The 21,468-nt window shown below is 39.1% G+C and overlaps 1 long non-coding RNA gene across 1 annotated transcript; it reads right to left on the bottom strand.

The window, feature by feature from the left end:
• Positions 1 to 1,590: 1,590 nt before the first annotated feature.
• LOC116733813 (uncharacterized) lies at positions 1,591 to 19,121 on the bottom strand. The gene is made up of 3 exons (XR_004342116.1): positions 19,111 to 19,121; positions 3,186 to 3,194; positions 1,591 to 1,690 (listed from the first exon to the last, which is right to left on the bottom strand). It is a non-coding gene; the product is annotated as an uncharacterized LOC116733813 (long non-coding RNA).
• Positions 19,122 to 21,468: the final 2,347 nt, after the last annotated feature.

Raw genomic sequence — 21,468 nt, 5'->3', positions numbered from 1 at the left:
GAAATCACCAGCTTAAGCTAGAGATGCGCCGATGGGCCTGTGACAATAAATTTTGCTGGGCGATAAATTGTCTCAGAAGTTATTGCAGTAATTGATAATACTGTTGTTTTTCAGACCATTTCCAAGTAATATAATGCAAGACCACAATCCTAAAGATCAACAAAGTTGAAATTCTAATGAACATTTAACACTGGGAAAGGTAGACATTTTAAATATCCAAGATTGGCTATCAGTCACAATGTGCCTGATTCATGAGGGCAGATCTATTCAGTCTAATCCTATGCTTTGTGCTCTGAGTGACATCATGCATATATTTTATGTATTTGATGGCAATTCTGAACTGTTTCAGAAGTTCACATTCTTTGACAGTTTTTGTTATACATATTTTACCAAAGTAGTCAACCTAATGTTTTCGTCAGGTTCAGTTATACACCTAATTGCACTTACTCAACAAATTAAAGTTGTGTTTTTACATGTTTCACCAAGCTGGTGTAGCTATTGGTGTATAAAGTGTTCTGTACTGGTTTAGAATAATCAGATAAATTAGCAATAAAATAAATGTTTTTAGTCAATTCAGTACTTCTTTCCTGCATTGGGTCGGTATCAGCCGATACTAAACCTCAAATATCGGTATCGAAGGGATGTAGATCGGTGCATCTCTACCTTAACAACAGGAATGTACAGTGTTGTGACTGTGCTGAATAATATGCTTATTTTCCCCCCTCACTGATGTCCCGCTGGTGCAGAAGTCACTGCTCGGTTCAGACCGCCGCCATCTGTTGTAGTGATGCTGATGTTTGAATATGCAGCCAGATGTACAGTTAGTCATTTGAAGTGTTTCTGGAGAGCCCTTTGTACGGCCATGTCGTAAAAGAGGCAGCTCCCTTATGATGCCACACTCTCTACGAGGAATCGATGCACTTTACTGGATCTGCATTTCATATTGATCGTTGCGGCATATTATATTTACTGTACTTTAAGAGAGTTGTGTTTAATAGTTGCCGGGGGTCAGTAATATCTCACATCTTGGCTACAATAAAAATACTGGAGCCAATTCTAGAAAATTCTAGTAATTTTCCCCCCCTTTTCTTCAGAGTGTAGTTTAGTTTTAGTCTATATTTGTCCTGGGGGCCCAGCTGCTGTAGATGTGTGTATTTTTTTGTCCTTTTGAATGTTTTACTTTATGTTATTAGATTTGTTCAACTTATTTCTTTAGCCTTTGCATTCAGACAGTGCTTGTGGGTATTGTTGCACACATATTAATGTAGGCAGTGTGTTAAATAAATGAAAGTGCTGGTAATCTTTCATTTGCTACGACATGTAGTGATGGTTCTCGCAGAAACAACATTTCCCCAGTATTTGGTAGCGTTGCCTGTGAACGTCATGTCTTGGGTCAAACCTTTTGGGTTTTCCTCCACAAGTTTGATGGCATTCTGGCCCATTCCTCCAGACATCACTGTTGGAACTGAGTCGGGTCTGTAGACCGTCTTTGCAGGTGCCGTCAAACTCTCTAAATTAGCAACACCGAAACACTGACTTTATCGTATGCTTGGGTCATTGTTCATTTGGAAGACCCATTTTCACCTGATCTTTAACCACTTGGCTGATGTCTTTAGATGTTGCTTCGATATTTCCACTTAGTGTTGCTTTCTCATGATGCCATCTATTTTATGAAGTGTACCAGTTCCTCCTGCTGCAAAATAGGCCGAAAACATTGATACCCCTCTTATACTTTAGAGTTGGGATGGCGTTCCCAGGTTTTCAAGTTCACTCTTTTTCCTCCAAAAGAAACGATTATCATTATGGCCAAACAATCCCACTTTAGTTTCATTGGACCACAGGACATGTCCCTAAAAATTAAAGCAAATGCAGGCCAGTGTATGATTTACAAACTTTTTTTTTTTTTTGACGTCTCTTTTGGAATAAAGCCTTCATCTTCACTCTTCAGCCCGAATGGACGCGTTTCTTATGCCTGGTTCCCATGGCAAGATATTAAAATTGTCAGCTGATTTCTTAAAAAAACAAGAGACCACATAAATAATGACTAAAAAATATGATAAAATAGGTATGACCTGGTCTGGTTGTGGTTTTGAGCCACACATGAACCGATTTGAACCGAAGCAACGGCGATAGTTTGTGGACTACATTTAACAGAGAAAAAAAAATTGTACGAAGACGTCTAAAATGTCCATTGGACCTTTTGGGACGCCATGGCAATTGCTTTGTCTTCTATGTATTTTGGATTTCCCTTCGTGTTTCTGTCACCTCGCTTTCTGACTGACAATGCACCACATTCAACAGGCTGTGTTCTTGCTTCTGTTGCTAGAAGTGTTGCTGCACCAAGAAGAAACGTCTACAGGGATTATCTTGCCATCTTATGCATGCCCATGCACTTCTACTAGAACTGTAAGGAAAAAAGCTCCTAACAGTCATCCATAAATGTATACTTTTCATGAATCATACATCACATCTGTATTCCCAGGCACCACCTAGCAACAGCAGACATATTTTCAGCAATTCTGTAATGTTCTAAGTGAGGGCTCTTTGCTTAAAAACCCACAGTGGTACTTAAGCGACATGACGCCAGGCTAGTCCTTTTACAAAGAAGTCTAACTTTACCTTTTATTATGGTAAAGTACCGTGTGTCCACGTGGAGAGCAGTTTCTGTAATTTTAATGTAAAGTTCCCAATGCCCTAAGGTTTAGTTTGCAGATTTGCCTCAGAGCCATTAAGGAAGGCAAGCTGCTCTGACTGATGTAGTTTCAGCCAGCCAAAGGATTTGCCTCTGCATACATGAGAGCTGGGACTCAACAAACAGCGGTGGCTGTGCATAATTGTTACAAATAAAAAGCTGGAAAGAAATCTCAGTTCCTCTAAATCTACACTTTGTAGAATCTTTTACTGCAATTAAGGTGCAAGTCTTATGGAGTACATCTCTATCAAATTTTGTACGTTTAGAGACGGAAATTTTCCCCATTGATCTTTGCAAAACGCCTCAGCTCATTTTGTAGCAGCTTTTCTTTCAGAATTGAATTTAGCTTAATTTGTCTAATCAACTCTGACCAGCATGCAGAAATGACAATTCACAAGTATGAACGTGTGTATACGAGACACTTGTTCAGCTAAAGAGCTGCTCGGATTAGGCTATGAAGCCACTCAATATTTTCACTTAAAATCAATTATACATCCAACAACTCCAAAACATGCAGACAAGTTGTTGCTAGCACAATATGCCACAGTAGCATGGTGATATTTATTTCACTAATGCTAGTGGTTTTGAAACCTTGACTTTTTCATATTGTGGTATACGTTGAAACCTGTAACCGGCCCATTCCTAGTCCTGAGTATTCACAGATTTTACCTAATTTCAGGCTACTGTGGTGCCTAATCCATGGACCTTTGCCTTCATTGGATTCCTAACCCATGAACTACAGTGACCCTCGTCCACTGAAGTTAATTTTAGTCTTATCCGACCAGGGAATCTTGTTCCACCTACATTAGTTTGGCCAAACTGTTTTGTGAGTGAATGACTGACTCTCCTCTTGACAGTTTCTCCTACTTAACCTGTGGCACGCCTCTTTACTTGGACTCGTTGACTTCTTTGAATAATGCCTGCCCAGACTATCGGTGCAGGTGGACTGTAACTTTTCTGTTACGCTATACGTTTTCCATTCCATATGACTGAACAGTTCTGTCAGTAGGAATACTTTCATAGCAAACCAGAATGTCCTTGATTTTTGCTCTGGGTTTTGACACTTTGCAGCAATATTTTCTTTCTATATGCATTTTTCTGAGAAGGATGCTAGGAAAAGGATGGACTCCGGACAGGAAGTGAAAAATGAGCTCTGGGGCAAATTACACTGTCCTCGGGTCTACGGTGTAGTTGGGTAGGTTTTTATCTTTGTCTCCCCCTGTGCAAAAAACCCCAAAGAAAACAACCTTTTAACCTTGTCCTGCACACCTCTAAAGCCGAGGCTTTCATACTTGCTGAAAGAAATAGGTGAGGGAGAGAAAATACAGTAGAAGTGAAGTGGGAAAGAAGGAGCCAAGGAATGACAGCAATATTATCAATAAAAACCAGTGGGGTTTCTTGCTGTGACCTTGTGGGTATTAGCACATTTTTTTGTTCTCCCTGTGGTTTGGTTTTCTGCAGCCCCTGCCACCAGGAAGAATTATTACAGTGACTTCACAAAGGCTGGCAGCTCTCCCTGACATGCAGAGAAAACACTGATCTTACTGATGAAAAGGAAGGGGGAAAGTGCTATCCCATTGATTCCCTCAGGTGTAAACAAAAGCTGTAATTGCTGTGGCTGGTTTTGATGGGTTCCACTGATTTCCAAAAAACAGAGTTTGAACTTAATCAGGAGCTTTCTGAAAGCCTGTTGTTCTTTAATTAGATGTCCGCGTGTATTCACAGCGAAAGAAATTTGATGTCTACACGAAAGGTTATCAGCTTATCATAAAGTAACACACTGTTTCCTCAGTGCTTATTGGAGCAAAAGGTGGAGTATGTAAATGTTTTTAAAGGTTTCTCACTGCCCTCCAGATTTGTTTTCTAAGGAAAAACAGGTGAAATTGAAACTTTGGAAAGAAAAAAAATGAATAGAGACCCCTTTCCAACCCCCTCCCCCCTCTCCTTCGAGGATACTTGCTATGTCCAGTGGATAGTCATCAAGTGACCCACAACGTTTCTGAATTTTAAAATGTCTAAAGTTGACACTAAATATGAAAATATGACTTGGTAATTATGTGTTTTTGGAAGACATTATTAACAAAACCCAAAAACCAACTGCAAGGTCTTAAAAAAAGGCAAGCATAAAAACACATACTGACCATACTATGCTGCCATTGTGTGTCCAACCATTTCACCAAAGAGACTTTTTAACCTGTCTTTGCTGTCAGTTACTGGTATAAAAAAATCCTACAATAAATATTTTTTAAAAATGCTTAGCCTGGTGGGGGCACAAGTACAACCTGGTAGCCCGCCAGGCTTAGAATACACTGAGGGAAACCTCGCTCTTCTCTCATTCATGTTGCAAAGACTGTTCTATTTTTGGAACAATGCTACCTAAATCTCAAAATCTATTGTTAATGTAAGATTGATCATTTTAGAGAAGGATCTTGGAAACTGTCAGCGTACTGAATTTATTTATTTTTCTAAAGCTTCAGCATTTTAAACCGAACATCCATCAGTCACACACACAAGCTTATCCTTGCAAGGTCGCTGGGGGCTGTTGCCTATCTGTTGCAGCCATTGGGTGAAAGGCAGAGAAAACTCTGGACAGTTCACCAGTTCATCTGAGATGCTCATAACAAACGTCTCTGATGTTTATGAGCTGGATTAGGTTACACATTAGGTTAGGTTTTTCTTTTTTTAATCCGGCTATCCACGGCATGTGGAGAGAAACTTTCCCTGAGCCTGTTTGTGTGCGCTCTTTGTGCCCTCAATCTGCTTGATGGAAGTGTAGAGAATCAGAGGTTCCTTAGATGCGAGAGATCTTCTCGGATGCTTTTTGCCCGATTATCCAAACGGACTGAACAGATATCGTCTGTCTTTGACAATGGGGATCTAATTATCCGTTAGGGCATTTTTACCACCTGTGGCAGGTTTTGTCTCTTCGCTGTGTGTAGTTGTAGTACCACACTGTACAACAATAAGTTGGCGTGAACTGAATAGTACACTGGTAATACCTGGTCAGCTGCTAATTTTTGCCTGAAGGTCCTAAAGTAGAGCCTCTGCTTAGCTTTTTTTAATTCCGCAGGTTGGGGGGGGTAAGAACAAAAATGGACCTGTAAATTGAGATCTTCACTTTTTGGCTCAGTACTGTTTTTAACACAAAAGACCGTCCGAAGCATTACCGGACTCGAGGCACTACTTCAGCAGTCCATTCTCCATCCCCTCCTACCATCACTCATGAATAAGATATCAGAATACTGATCCCAACCTGCCAGAAGCAATTTACTTTTTCCAGTGGATAATCGTGGTGTCCTGGCCTCAGGGTTCAGACCAAAAGTGATTTGAGGATCTTTGTTGGAGAAGACCAGAGGAGTTGCCAAACCTTGTCTGGATTGGGACACCAACCTCAGTCCAGGCCTGGGAAAAAACTCACTAGTGAGTTTGGTGGTCAAAGCTTAGCTACTGAAGCACAACTGAGTCAGAAAAAGCAAGAGAAGAGCTCATCACCTAAAGGGATGCATGTGAGCCGGGTGGAGGGTTTGTTGAGGGCGGGGAACTGGACCATGCTGATCCGATAAAGAGAAACATGTTTATACATTTTTTTTTTTTTTTTTTTTTAAACAGACATAAATGTACTGAATTACAGATTTATTTAATAACTATTCAAGTACAATTTCAAATGTGTTCAGACATTCCTTTCATATCGGGGAAACGTTTATATTAAAGTACAGATTTCAGCCGATAAGAGATGATTTTAATCAGCTACTAAGATGAGCGCGGCTAACCTCAAGTTCTCGTCTTGACCTTTTCCAAGACTCAAATGAACTTTTATTAGATGTTGATGATATGAGCTGTCTGGGGCCGGAGGCAGAGATCGACGGAGAAACTGAGAGGAAGGAGAGAGAAAAACACTCTGAGCGAAAAGTTAAGCTCAGAGAAAATGAGTAAGAGTGGAATGAGAAAAGGGCAAAATGGAGATTATTAAAAAGAGAAAGTCCAAGTGGGGGGGAGAAAGAAACTCTAATCAGTGGAGATATCTGGCACAGAGAAGTACTTTGTCCTCACCTGCTCTTCATTCTCAAAGTGATGGGTGGAACCTCGTCTGGTGAAGCCTAACATTAATCCACACTTATTCCTTCTGTGGAATTACAACCTGTTCGCTGCCGGTGGTTGTCCCGCATCACGAAAACATCCAAAACATTTTCTTCAGTCAGGCCTGGGCAAGCGGACGACTGAGCAATTGGGGTCATTATTTAAATCTAACAGGGTTTGATAATGCCGGGGTAGGAGGAGAGTGATATGAAAGCCATAGTTGATATTTAAAGTGCAAATAACAGTTTCAAGTACATTCTTGAAACGTCACTCTAAATACGAATATGTAATATTAGCAAGATTAAGAATAGGTCATAAGTCTGAACAGCAGAGGGAAACGTGACTCTGGACGTTGTGAGTTTTGTCAGAGTATAGAAACTCTGACTCTAGTATCAATCATTGTTTGGAGAGCGTATTGGATTGGGGATCCAAATATTTTATGTCTTTCCTGTGGATAACATGTCCACGAAGATTTGAGCAGTCATAGGCTCTCGTCCCGATCGGTGGCGATAATACACCTGATGTTATGGACATAAGTTGCCGTTAAGCTCCACAGAAGAAGGAGAAACAGAAAGCGTTGAGTCGATTGGTCAGATTTGCGTAAAAGTTGTGATACAAAAAATTGCAAGTCTGTGCAAAATTTGCAAAGGAGTGAATTTGTATAAATGGTTGAGATCGCAACATTACAAGGACTGATTATTGCTCTTTTTAAAGACATTAATCTAAATAAACCTGTAGTCACTTTAGGATGAGCAGGCATTAAACAGATAAGCCTCATCGAGGAAGCTTTGCATTCTCACACTAAAATTGCTCAAATATATTTGAACCAGATTACCAATAAACAGAGTTTATATGCTACATCAAGCTGTGCTAATGTACGTAAATAATCAGTATCATCACGAGCCTCTTGTATTTTAATATATATTCTAAGAAAGAAGGAAGCTCTTTGTCTTTCATTAAATTAATTTAGGATTACTGAAATTATTACAGTATTATGCAAGCAGAAATAATTGTAGCATGTAACTTGGGTTGTTGAAATAATCAGTGTTGGAATGTAAACACTGATAAAAAAATGTTTGGAAGAAATTAAATTAAAGTGAGTCCTTTGTCCCAGCTGCATGAATAAGTCAAAGTTGTCTTCTGGCCCTGATGGCCAAGATGGATTCAAGTCTTGAAATTCAAGGCCGTCTGTGAGGAAAGTGAAGTTCGGACATCACTAGACCTTCAAAAAGGACAATGACCCAAATCACATCTTAAAGTTCACAAAGACATTTTAGAGGAAAAAACAGGAGATTCTAGAATGGCCATTGTGGTCTGCGTTTCCATTGACCGTATGGTTGAGCAAATTAGAATTACGAAATTAAATTTGCTTAATGGAAACATGTCAATTTTGAAAAAGAAAAAAAAAACATGTTTTAGATAAACACATTTGCACTAGGACGAGGTGGTTTTTCGGCTGTCCTGAAATTAGTGCATTTAGCAAAACTGCAATGGAAATGCTCTTTTTGCATCGCACAAGTCATGTGATTGACAAACGGGTGGAAAAGATGAAGAATATGAGAGGAAGTGGTAGGACGGCATGTTTTTAAATGACTTATTGCATGAACACATTTATTCATGTGCGATTTTAACTGTTACACAATAGGAACATCGCAGTTGTGAAACAGTTTGTTTTGTTTTTTTATTTCTTTTTACATTAGCAGAATATTGACAAAGTTTGCAATAGAAACGCAGCAATAGTCGACTGAGTTTAACTCTATTTATGTAACTAGAGGAGTTTGTCCATGAAGATCAGGCAAGGCAGCCAGAAGCTGCTGTTTCACTATTATTCAGGTTTGGAGGTCGGCCAGAAGAGTGAATGACTTTTATTCTGAGTACTAAATATGATTGTCATGAAGTAGATAATTTGGAAAAATCACTGGAATTATTGGGTTTTCTAATCTATTTGAATTGTTTCTGCTTGGTTTGTTGATTTGTATATTTTTACCAAAAATCTAAATTGCGGAGGAGGTTAAATAAGTTGAACAGAAACTATATTGCAACGAGTGAAACGGGATCGCTTGTTAAATTCTGGACGATAACTCGTCATTTCAATGTCATGAATAATCTGAAGTTGTTACCCAACCACTTTTAATTGGCGGTGAAATAACCAAGACCTTGGTCACCTAACTAAACACCTCTGCTTGTTAGAGTCCAAATGTTTACATGCTTCCTCCTCATTAGTCGCCACTCTACTGATCTCAGCTGGATAAATTTATTTGGTTCTGACAAATGCTTTCTTACTAGACACCTATAAAAAGCTAATGAGTTTCTGGACCAAGCACAACTATTTACGGTACACTTGAGTTAACAAACGGCAAAAAAAAAAAATAAAAAAGGTTGGCAGGAAAGTTTCCCCAACTAGCTAAATGGTGCATTTTACCTGACAAAAAGAATTTAAATATAGCTCCATGGCACCATATAACTGTAGATCATTTTTAGTGGGAGTTGCAGTCTCTTTAATTTCTTTTGCAGCTCTAGTCTCCATAAATCTGTGTTGGAGCTCAGATGGACTCCAAAAGCCAGCTAGCGCAACAGGACACCATTAGTCCTTTTGTATGCTTTCTTTAGAGCAGTATCCCTGGCAACTGCACTACCTGGGAGGCACTGATTAAACTTGTCTTCCTCACTGCCAAGCTTATGAGAGCTCAACATTAGCAGGCATTGGGGTTACATTGTCGGCCCACTAATGAAGCCAGCATGCTTTTATTTTTTTTTCTAAGTGTCATTCTGGATTATGGCCATGGTAGGGAGGTAAGAGTGGATCTGTATAAGCGACTCTGCTGGACGTAGCAGCGTGTGTCCTTGCGCTCTGACTCTCCCCTTCACTCCCCCATGTTTTCCACAAATATACCGCCGACGCATGCGGGCCCTCGGTGCCTGGACGGCCCTGGACCCCCGCCGTCACCTCCTCAGGCAGCAGGCGCTGCAGTAATTTCATCTGACAGGTGACTTAACAAAGCCTTGGTCCATGGTGGGCAGCGCACCGAAGGCTGGTGGATATATGTTGGGCAGGTCAGCCTTGTTTCCCACTGGAAGCAGCATGCTTTGACACTGACAATGAATGGCATAAATGTTTACAACTATTAATGTTCTTAGTACTTTGTCACATTATAACCAGGGATTTAAGTTATCGATTACTGAGTTAAGTCAATCTTGATGAGCGGCCATTTTCCTAAAAACCTGAGTTTTCTCTTGGATCAAGAGAACTGACCGTCTGTAAAGGGCTACATTCTTCATAATGATAAATAAAAACTAAAACATCCTTTAATTTTTAATATTTTGTGTCATCTGTATGGATTGCTGCCTGAACAAACAAAAAATTGCGGTTTCCTAACATTATGACACTTAAACTTTTATAAACCATTACAGAAAGCTCTTAAGTTTCTAAATAGAAAAATAAAAGGTGAAAAGAATAAAATATGTGAAACAATTAATTCCCCCAAACTTCTGAATGTGAACAGCTACTAGAGACTTGCCTGAAAATATCTGCAGATATGAGAGCACTTCACTTTTATTATGTTTATGTTTTTAAAGACTAGTGAAAACCTTTAACTTTCTCCTGCATGCAGCGCTCTGGGTTAGCCTGTCACGTAAAACTCTGATCAACTAAAATTTTGTCTCAAAATATGAAAACATTTAGCGAGTATACATCCCTTTTGGAAGACATTGTCTTTCTAAAGACACCAACGTCTCAAGTGGGCCAAAGTAGGCGATGCCGTAACATCCCGATTTGCTCCATCTGAGACGGGAGGAACTAGAGGCTGCGGGCGCTCTTCATGACAGCAGACGAGATTTCCACTCCGACATTAAATGCGTGACATGTTTAGTGGGCCTGGAAGAATGAAAATATTGATGCATTTAGCTCCAGTAGTGCCGACTGAAGGAGAAACGGGTCACCTCAACAACCCTGACACCGCGGAGTGCAGAAGGACACGTCAAGAGTCCTAACCAGTTCTGTCACCATACAACCGTCTCATTACGCCTCCAACAGGAGCAAGTAATCATATGGCAGGTGTTGGTAATTACATGACAGCAACGCAGCCAGTGAGCACTGTTTGTGGCGGCGCGGCCAGCCGGCAGGGAGCGCGTGAAATGTCATAAAATGTAATGAAAGGAAATGAGTTTTCCCCTCACGTGCCGCTTCGACAATGCGCCCGACATCCGTTTACAAATTCCACTCAGTCAGGGATGAGATGCTTCACTCTCTCCAAGCTGTGCTCCATCACCATAAAATATGATTTTAGCGTTTCAGAAATATTCATTTCCATTCATTTGCTGTGCAGACGTCTTCTTTGTCTTTTAATTTGTTTGCCAAAAAGTGCAAAAGCCCGAGCAATACCCGATTTAAAAAAAACAACAACTCGCAAGTGGAAAATTGATAGCTGACATTTAACTGTTTTTCTTTTTTTCCCCAGAGTGTTATTGTTTGTGTTGCAATTTTTTCTCTTCATTTGACAGATGACTGCAGAAATTGAAAGGCAGAACTAGATGGATGACATGTCAAACCAAGGACAACATGTGCACATAGGACGTGACAGGATATATTGGATCAATCTTCACATATTCCCTTCACAATAGAGGATTGTGTTTGTTTTTATGCTGACCCAAACAGAAACCAGAACTTTGCCACCACTCCTAATGAAGCAATGCGATAGATCAACACAAAGTAGCTAATCATTAGCTCCGTTTTGTTTGCAAATATTCGCTAGACTTTATTGATATTCCACCAATGTTGGAAAAAAAATGCAGTTTAGCAATCTTGTCCGTTAAATAAAATCTGTTAAAATCACACGTGAATGTGGTCGTTCACACGATAATTTATGAAAAAACATGCCATGCCATCATTCTCCCACCACTTCCTTTTGTCGTCTTTGTCATTTCCACCAGTAGCAACATCCGGTTGTTCATTTGCAAAGTGCTTCCATTGCAGTTTTGCAAAAAAAAAACCCACAGTAATTTCAACACAGCGGAAAACCCACCTCATCCTATCACAAAAACTTATGAAAAAGTACATTTCTTGGAATTTGGTGCATTTCCATTAAGCAGATTTATTTTTGTGATTCCAATTTGTGCAATTATGTGGTAAATGGAAAGACAGCGAGTATGAAGTCAAGGAAAATAACTGCAAGTAGTTTTCAAATGGCTTTAGTAGTGATTTCTGCCCTCTTGGCATTCACATATGGATTCGAACTGCACCAGAGTTCACTTCGTCTGAACATAGATGTAGGTTTGTGGGCAAACCCAAGTTCACTCTCTTGGTCTGCATCAGAGTTTGATTGTACATTTACACCACTCCAAGCGAACCGGACTTTCTATGCCAACAAGCTGGAGGCAATGCACCTTAACTCAAACGATAGTTCATTAGCATTCCTCTGCAGAGCGTTGTGAGGTAGTTGGACCATGTAAATCAGCTGAACTGGAGCAGAGGCACATCTAAGCCAGCAGGAAATATGTCCTTCAGGACTGGAGCTGGACTCCTATGCTGAAGGAGTTTTAAGGGCTGAAGGGTTACTGAAAACTGTTTGTGACTTTTCCAGCTAATAATGGGAACAGCCTTTATTGGTAAGGTTGGCTTTATAAGCAGCAGTCTTTTGAATCAAACACAGAACTTTGATGGAACTATTTTTAAAAATTTTTTTTACCAGGGTTTATTTTCTCTTTTTCCCCCAAATTAGGTCTGATTGGTACATTCTTGTTTTGAATCAGCCTTCAGCTGTAGCAGTTGAGGGATCCACAGTATGAAACTGAGCTGCACACAAGTTCAGCCCGATGTTTTGGGACAAACAAATCAACTATTTCAGTCTGACTCCCAATGCTTGGTGCAAATCCCTTTTTGTATTAAGAAAAAGCCATACAGAGTACTAAAGTATTGCTTCCAACACACAATGGGATTGTACAAAATCAGGATTTTTTTTTTTTGTTATTACAGAGGAATCAATGCTTTACTACAAGAGAGGTGTTACTGCATTTCAGCCAGAGGGATTAGACGCTTCTGCGGCGCTGACACAACTCACGGAGCACACAGAGCCCGCCGGCGTAGAAGTGGGGGTTGGGATGGAGGTGAGAGCCGGGGTTGGTGACGAGCGGTCGGGTATAAATCAATAGTCGGCATGCAGTGATAAATCCCCCCAGCTCCAGTGACCGACTGGCCCTCACACTCTCGCACACAAAACAATCTCGGTCCCCCATGTCACACCAGCCAAAAGTTATCACTGCCATGGATCACCGGCTGGCTGATATGTCAGCTGAAAGTCAGTTTAAAGTGAGGCTAAAAGAGATAGTAGGTCCTGGGGGTGGATTGAACCATTTGGAGTAGATATTTAAGGAAAACAAGTGAAGCTGGTCGATGCACAGCCCCATATGCCGACCTGGCTTGTTGGCTACCTTTGTAGTCTAAAAAACACGAGTAGTGAAGCATCGAAATGACAGCTGATGATTTAAAATGAGGGTCTATTGAAAGGATGTTAAACGTTTACAACCTGCATGAATGAATCTTTGGGCTTTCTCTCTGTATGGTGGATCCCACCCATTTTTTGGTTCAGTATCAGTGGATGTTTCTATGGAACGCGACTCAATTATTTGTGAAAAAATCACAGATTCACGCAATTTTTCAGGGCATATCTAAAGTATTCAAAAAGTATTTTGGAAAGCTGAAATATTTCAGCACAGTGCGACCTGACACACCTTTACCCTAAAAACACCTTCAGTGTGGCTGAATAAAACTACTTTATTTTGTATTCAGTCTTGTTGTCTTTCTCTATTAGTTTGTTTCATTAAACATTGAAGTGTGATTAAAAAGAAAATAAAGGAAGAACAGAAGAAATGTGTGAAGAAACCCCTTTTTCACAGTACAGTACCTCACATAGCCTATAGCTAAATCTCACTTCCAAAATCCCCTGAACTTCCCCTTTAAATCATCATTTTTGCCTCCAGTCACACGGCTAACACTTCCACAGTTCAGAGCTTCCACTCCGTTAACGTTGACGCCAGGCGACAGGGTGAAGAAGCCATGTAACGGGAGCAGCGTTTAGGTCCGGCGACAGTGACGAGTCGATCTGCCCAAACGCGTTTTTCTTTTCCCACCCGGCCTTCCTCCGGAGACACTTTTATTAAACCAGACGAGATCTGACATCATTCCTCTTCTGTGCGTCCCATCACTCAGCGACAAGACTAAAGGCCACCTAACCGTCCCGGTGTCGTTGGCGTCAGGAATGTTTGGGAGCGTCAACGCAACCCGGGCGTCATTATTTCACACGGCGTGTGGGTTTTTGGTGCAAGGTCACACCGCCGGCAGCCGTTTGAGAAAATCGATAGGAGCCAAGCCGTCTATTTGTGTCTGAAAGGACGAGATTCTGCTGCGGAGGGTTTCTGCTGAGGCCGGGAGCATTTAATTTTCGCCGTTCAAATTGGAGAGATCTGACCAGCGCCATAAACTACCGAGGAAATACAGCGGCGTGTGTATTTTTACGAACGGAAAAGCTCACAGCCATTAATTTGGACGTTCTGTCCAAACGCGGGGAGCATGGCCCGCTGCCTCCCAACCAGCCTGGCTAAGCCGGCCCCAATGGAGGCTGCGGCGTTTTTTTTTTTTTGTTTGTTTTGTTTTTTCAGTGGAATGATATACTGTTGTACATTCGCACAGCTGATGCATTTTTTATGTTCCAAACCAGAGGGGCTTTCTCACCTTCAATTTTAAAACTGTTTACTCAGCAGCAGTCCTGAGAGCTGATAAAATAAGTTAGGGCGACTGAATTAAAAATGATTCTTCAGCGAGGAATCTGTCCCCAAAAGAGCTCCTCACAGCGGTTCGTTTCAGGTCATAATGTGATTGAGGAACAAAAAAAAAAACGAAAACTGAAGAAAAAATGGGTCTAGGCTTGACAAAAACAGTTGCCTAGACTCTCTCTGTCTTTTATTTTGTCTCTATATTCCACATGTTTTTCTCTTTTTGTGTATTTTGGCTTCTGGGTGATTTTTATAAACGCAGATTAACCATAACATTATCTCTGTGCCTCTCTTTGCTGATAAAACTAGCTCTATGAATAAACAAACTAATGTATGGATCTACAAATAACACTGTCCTCTTCCAACTGATTACCTGTTAAATACAATAATTTCACATCTATTTAGGTTTTTGTTTTTCTTATAAATTCATCATATCGTTTCTGACTTCTGATCTTGATAAATTAGTGAGTTATCCCCAAAGCGCAAATGACAGAATATACTCTGAAATAAAGTCCACTGACATTTTAAAACCTAGTTCAATAAATATTTATTCTCTCAGGGTTTTGGCAGCATATAAGCAAGTAGTATTTTATACTTTTAACAGTTCGATTTTATTGCTCTTTATGGCTCCTGTTTTTTCTTTTTCCCCTCCCGTTTTGATTTGCTTCATAAATAATGTTGATTTAATTAGCCAAGTTTGTAACAAAATCTCCTTTTCGGTCTGGAAGTCCTGTGGGATGGGAGCGTCATCGATTTAGTCGCCTTTTCTTGTTTATGGAAGCCTAATCTGGATTTCTCGACGAGTTTATGAACAAGCTCATGTCTAACCTAACATTTTGGCAAAGACGACTGAAAAGCTTTTTCTTCAGCGTCCTCCAGGCAGATTTCAGATCACATCAGAGCACAGACGGTGCACTTTTTAAATTTTTACATGACGTCTTCACAGTGAGGTATCAAAAATGTACGTCTTACTATTTCTGAATGCGTTTGGCAGAGTTCATCATAACACCACATTTTCAAACGATGTTAGACCTTAGGAAAATCTGTCCTAAGGTCTAACATGGAGGGTTTCTTTTGTGCCTATCCTGTATATCTCAGCAAGAAGCTTAATGTCTTCAATCAATCACTCAACTGAAAGTCATCTGAAATGTTGCTGCCTCGTATTGCAGCAGAAATGGGTTTTTAAAGTCTTGTTGTCGGTCTATATCGGACCGAGTGGTCCAGAGCCTGATTACGTTTCAGGACCGCTGGTCAGATCTGGACCATAAAAACCCCCTCAGGTCATCGGAGAACGGTTTACTCTGACTGGAGCATTTAGTTTCCGTTTCTCAGCACCAACTAACTCCTCTAAATCGGGAGTACAACTATTGATATTTGCAGCAGGAAATTATTTTATCACTCGCCTGTTTTTTGTGTGTGTGTCTTTTAATGTAATACTTAAAATTTGATGGTACTTTTTTGATGTAACCTCAAGGCGTGGATGTGGTGTGTGACTTAAAATTGCAGCATTTAATGAAAATGCAGAAATACAGCTGAGGGGGGGGGGGAAACAGCACACATAAAGAAACTTGTTATTGATAATGATAGTGAGCTAGTGGTGTGAAACAAAAACTAATTATCTTTCAAAATATGCAAGACAATAACAACCAAAGTCTCTTTATATAATAGGATAATTTATATTATAAAACTTTTTTTTTTTCTGTAGCAAAATTCTCTTATTGGGACAAATGAAATGGACAAGAGTATTTTGTCCTGAAGGGAAAAGGAAACTGTTTTTTTTTTTATTTTTAAACAATCATTCATGTTGATGTCAATTGTCTGTCTCTTATTTGAGGCAAAAAGCTCTAAGATATTAGCATTCATATCGTTTATAACAAATTCTGGGCAGATGAATTAGTTGTTTGCAGCATTAATATGCATTTCATCCGGTAACTTCTGAAGAAAGAACTCGTTTTGTTAGAGCAGCAAAATGCTAAAATTACAGACATCAATCAGAATTTCTTCCACCGGCTTAAACATTTCTTTATATGGCTGCTGCAGCATTAATGCAGGCATTGTTCCGGATTTGTTGATTCTTCCAAATCTGACTTTATTTTGCTTATGCATAATTTTAATCACACATTTGTATTTAAGAAAATAATAATTAGGATTCCAGAAATGAAAAGCTGAGGTAAACTAAGCTGTTTTAAGCTGAAATAAATTAACCAGAACCGAACTAGATGAAGTGTGATTGAGTTATAATGGATTGAATTGAAATTAAATTCTGAATTTTTATCATTTTGATTGATCTAAATTGCATTGAATTAAACAATTTCACAGTTTGCATAGAAACTAAGCTGAACTAAAATGAATTAAACATAGCTGAACTGATTAAAATCAGTCCCAGTTGAACTGATTCATTGGATCTCATTTGAATTGTGTTGATCTAGATCAATTGCAGTCATCTCAAATGTATTTTTCCTAAGTTGAAAAAACAAACTGCAAAATTCATGGAATTACACTGACTTGAATAAATCAATCGAACTGGAATTAAATCTAACCAAAGTGATATGAAATTAAAAGAACAAAGCTGAATTTGCATTTGTTTTGAATATAATAATAATAAAAACACTTAACGTTCCTTTAATTGAAGCCAACTGAACTGATAGGTTATGTAAACTGGATGAAACGAAAGTAAATTTAATAAAAAAAATAAAAAAAACAGAACATGAAAGTCAATTATGATAAATAATTTTGTGGTAAAAAGTTGATGTCTTGTAGATGTTCATGACTTTTGCTTTCCACAATGACTTCGGTAAATTACTTTATCGAGTAAATCTGGCATAAAAGCTTCCTTTTTTTTTTTTATGAGACTGAGTTTACTTTCCTGTTGATGTATGTGTGACATTTTTAACAATCCAACTAGCTGTAAACCCAGTGAGCCCAACATAATACTGTGAACAGATCTGATGGACATCCAGGGCTTGTAGTCAGAGGTGTCAGGTTCACAGGAGCAACTGACAGCTTAGTTCACACCTCACTGCACTGAATGGCAGCAGCTATAAATAGCTCTGTGTGTACGAATGATCCCAAACACTGGAAGTCGGCGTGTGTGTGTGTGTGTGTGTGTGGAGTTTTACAAGGTTACTTTAGCTCCAGCCTCAGGCCACTCAGAAACAGCAAATGCAGATCTGCATGTAAATGTAGCGTAACATTTTTCCGTTAGTGCGTTATCCGAGGCAGACTCGTTCTGAACGGTCTTTGACTTCAACGCTAAAGCCAAGCAAACTTTTCAGCGAAATGAAACTTTGTGTTTAGAAAAAGAGGAAGAAGAAAAAGAAAGGAGCAGAAAATCCCATTTACCCGTCACTTTTGGCACCTAATAAAACTCCATTTGGAAGACGAGGAGTGATGTTCTTCAGTTGGAACCTGTCCCCAAGATGGCTGCCTCAGGTCAATGCGACACCTTTGGGGAATTTCACAGTGAACAAGATGAATCACATGTTAGCCCGGGCTCGCGCGGGCCCCAGGAAAGTAGCTTTACTTGTGTGAATTATTTACGATGATGTATGGTCCTCGCTGCTGGGAAGCCATTCTGTTTTTGGCCACTACCTCATCTCTGTTTTCCAAGACGTATCCGTCACTTGGAGAAATTGTGAAGGAGGAGGGAGGGGGGGATGGTGGACTTGATGTATGTTTTTGTCTGCTTTTATTGTACAGGACACTGAAAGTCTTGAAATAAAGAAGCTCAGGCAGGATTTCATAATACTCTTAGGAGAGTTAGGGAAGTAATGCATTGACTCCTGAACTCAGCCAGACAGGAAACAGAAGAAGAAGAAAAGAGAACTGAATGAAAGTTTGTGTTTCTGTCAGAGAACTGCTGCATTTATGTGCATTAGCAAGCTGCTTTTAGAACAAAAAGAAAGATTCTTGATCCGTGAGCGTCAAACTCGAACAGAGTTATTATACTACACTTAGAGGTACCATTATATTTTATTACACTAACGTAATGCACAAATTAGAATATTTACACAGATTTATTTCAAACCTTTATTTCTTGAAAAATTTAGATTTGTGGCTTACAGATAATGAAAACTTAAAGTTAGTGTCTCAAAATTAGTATATTTTATCACATCAATAAAAAAAAAGCAGATTTTGCAGAGAAACATCAGGACTGAAAAGTTCTGTTCATTTCTGTGCTCTGCGGGTGCTCACCCCCTCGTTGTATACAGTCAGTTAAGACGCACTCTTGCTATCTGTTCACATAGCTATTTGTCTAGCTATTTAGCCATCTATCTAGCTATAGATATCTAGATAGCTATCTATCTATATTTACATAGCTATTTGGCTGCCTAGCTATGTATATAAAGTATCTAACTATCTATCTATTTAGCTATTTAGCTAGCTATCTAAGTATCTGGCTAGCTATTTATATAAAGTGTCTAGCTGTCTACCTATCTAGCTACTTATCTATGGAGCTAGCTCAGTACGTTATGTTTAAGGTGAACGTGTCCACAGGACCAGTTTATTACAGTTCATCCTTTTCCCCCACCATGTACTGGTATCCACTGAACAAATCCTTCATGTTTACTTACAAACAACCCTAGTAAATATGACATTAATCGCAACAAATCTTGACTACAGTGTTCGACTGGTTGAAACTAACTATAACTTGCAATTTTGTGCCACCTGGTTGCTCAACTCTAATTTGCAACTACATTGGCAAAGACTATTGCATAATGGATAAATTACCTAAAATTCACTTAATTCACTGGAAGCATGCCAGTGAACGTGTCGCACAGAATATTTGCATATCTCGTAGTAAGTTCTTATTTTTTTGTTTTGCCTAGCAATGTTTGCTAGCCTTTGGCTAATCTTTCCACATTTCAAGCAAGGCTTTAATTTGAGTTTTTCCAGGGGGGTTTTTTCTAGTTGCTTCGTTCTATTAGAGATGTTACAGAAAAAAAGTTTTTTTTACAGTTTCTCAGGCAACTCTATGAAGTATTATGTTCATTCTAACGGTGTTGGACCGTTTGGTCGTTGACGGTTTGAAAAGGGAAATCAGGTCACAGAAATTTGGAACACGAGCTGTTCCCAGAACTTACAAAGGCAACTTCTAGCTTTACAGGTTTATCTTCCAGTTTGTTTGAAGTTGGGCTTTCAGGTCATTGGCATTCAAGCACTGGTGGGCAACAGAGATGGTTATTTAGTGTCTGAAGGTGACTGACGGTTCCAATTAAATTTAATTTTGTGAGTTAAATTTAGGCGGTGGATACCATTGATCTTGTGATTGAAACGGCTCAACGGCCCCTGGTTTCCTGGCCCAAAACATTTAAGCTCCCTGAAGAAAAATGTACTGGTTTGAAGCCGAGATCAAGTAAACTGCAGAATAAAAATACCATGCACAAAAAAAAAAAATTCGCACTGAACTGTTTCCCGGCGTTTCAATAGCGACTGATTCCGAGTTGAAGGAATGAACAGATTGCTTCAGTTCTCGGTGGAACAATAGAACAAAGGTTTGCCTGGAACAATAACTCGAAGGTTTTTTAATTGAGGCAGTTTCTCCGCATTAGCTTATTTCAGTCCCACTTCTATATATATTTGCAGTAAAAATGTTCAAACTTACCCGTTGTGCAGGGCTAAAATTATTTTTACGCTACTTAAAAAAGATTGTAGAAATACAGCAGTGTAGTTAACCTATTACCTATAACTGGAAACATCTAACTATCCGTAAAGTCTTATCCAGGCACAAATTTTCGTCCTAGTCATGTTTTACAATCCCCTTGTGGACTGTTGTCATAGCTGCACTTCAATGCTACTTCCATGGTTTTGTTTCACGTTGATCAATAGTTTCTTCATATTTTTGTGGGAAGATTCTAAACACTCCTGGATTTTTAAAGCGATTTTTCTCAGTATTTCATATGTCTATTTTTCAAACATTTGTAGCTGGACTTTGGCCTTTTTCCAAACTCTAATGGCTATGCTTCAACTCCTACCGTCTTCTAGTTGTCCACTTTCCTATAGTTTTTATAAAGAACAAGGAATGGACTTAAAATATGTAGATAAACTCACAAAAGGTATTCAAAAAGCTAGCAAAAGATGGATGATGGCGTAGAAGAGGCTAGCCCGATAAGAATGACGTTTTTTGTCTTTTTTGGGTTTTTTGCTTCACTAAAATTAGATTAATGTCTCTTCTTCTGTGACCACTCCTGCTTTGTTGCTACAATCGATAGCGACATCTAGTGTTTAGGAAGAAAACAGCAAAGACTGTAGCAAACAGGAGAGGAAGGTTAACCGAGAAGTATTTGGGATCTCATCACTTCTGTTCACCTTGCTTAATTTTGATTAGCATTTCTCAATCAATCAATCAATAGGTTTATTCACTCAACAAAACACATTACATCACCAATGTACAAAAACATTGTCTTGTAACAATTTATCTACATGAGTGAAAAGGAGCGGGAAGAAGAAAAACCTTATAAAAACCTGCCCCTTTCTCAATTATTACAAAATAAACCTTTTTGTTTTCATGGCCACTTGTATAAAAGGAAGATTATAAACAACATATCTTTCTCCTCATTAAGTCAAAAGTGTATAAGACATCATTTTTTTCTTATAAAGTATTTTGAATTGGTTTTAGGACATTTTTTCAAATCCTCATCCAAACTATTCCATAATTTGACTCCTCGCACCGAAATGCACGTTTGTTTTAAAGTAGTCTGCACAATTTTACTTTTGAAATCATACTTCCTCCGGTTATTTCTGTCACTTGTGCTTAAGTTAAAAAAAACAAAACCGTTTGTAAATTAAATGGCAATGTCTTTCTAGCTTTAAACATAACTGATAAAATGTTTAAATTAACCAAATCCCCTAATTTCAAAATATGTGATTGAATAGAAATTTTACTTGTGTGTTCTGTAGGATTCACTTTGTGCACTTCATTGGTTAGAGTG

Source organism: Xiphophorus hellerii, chromosome 15 (assembly GCF_003331165.1).
Source record: "Xiphophorus hellerii strain 12219 chromosome 15, Xiphophorus_hellerii-4.1, whole genome shotgun sequence".
Lineage (NCBI taxonomy): Eukaryota > Metazoa > Chordata > Actinopteri > Cyprinodontiformes > Poeciliidae > Xiphophorus > Xiphophorus hellerii.
This window is presented reverse-complemented; position numbering and strand designations above follow the sequence as displayed.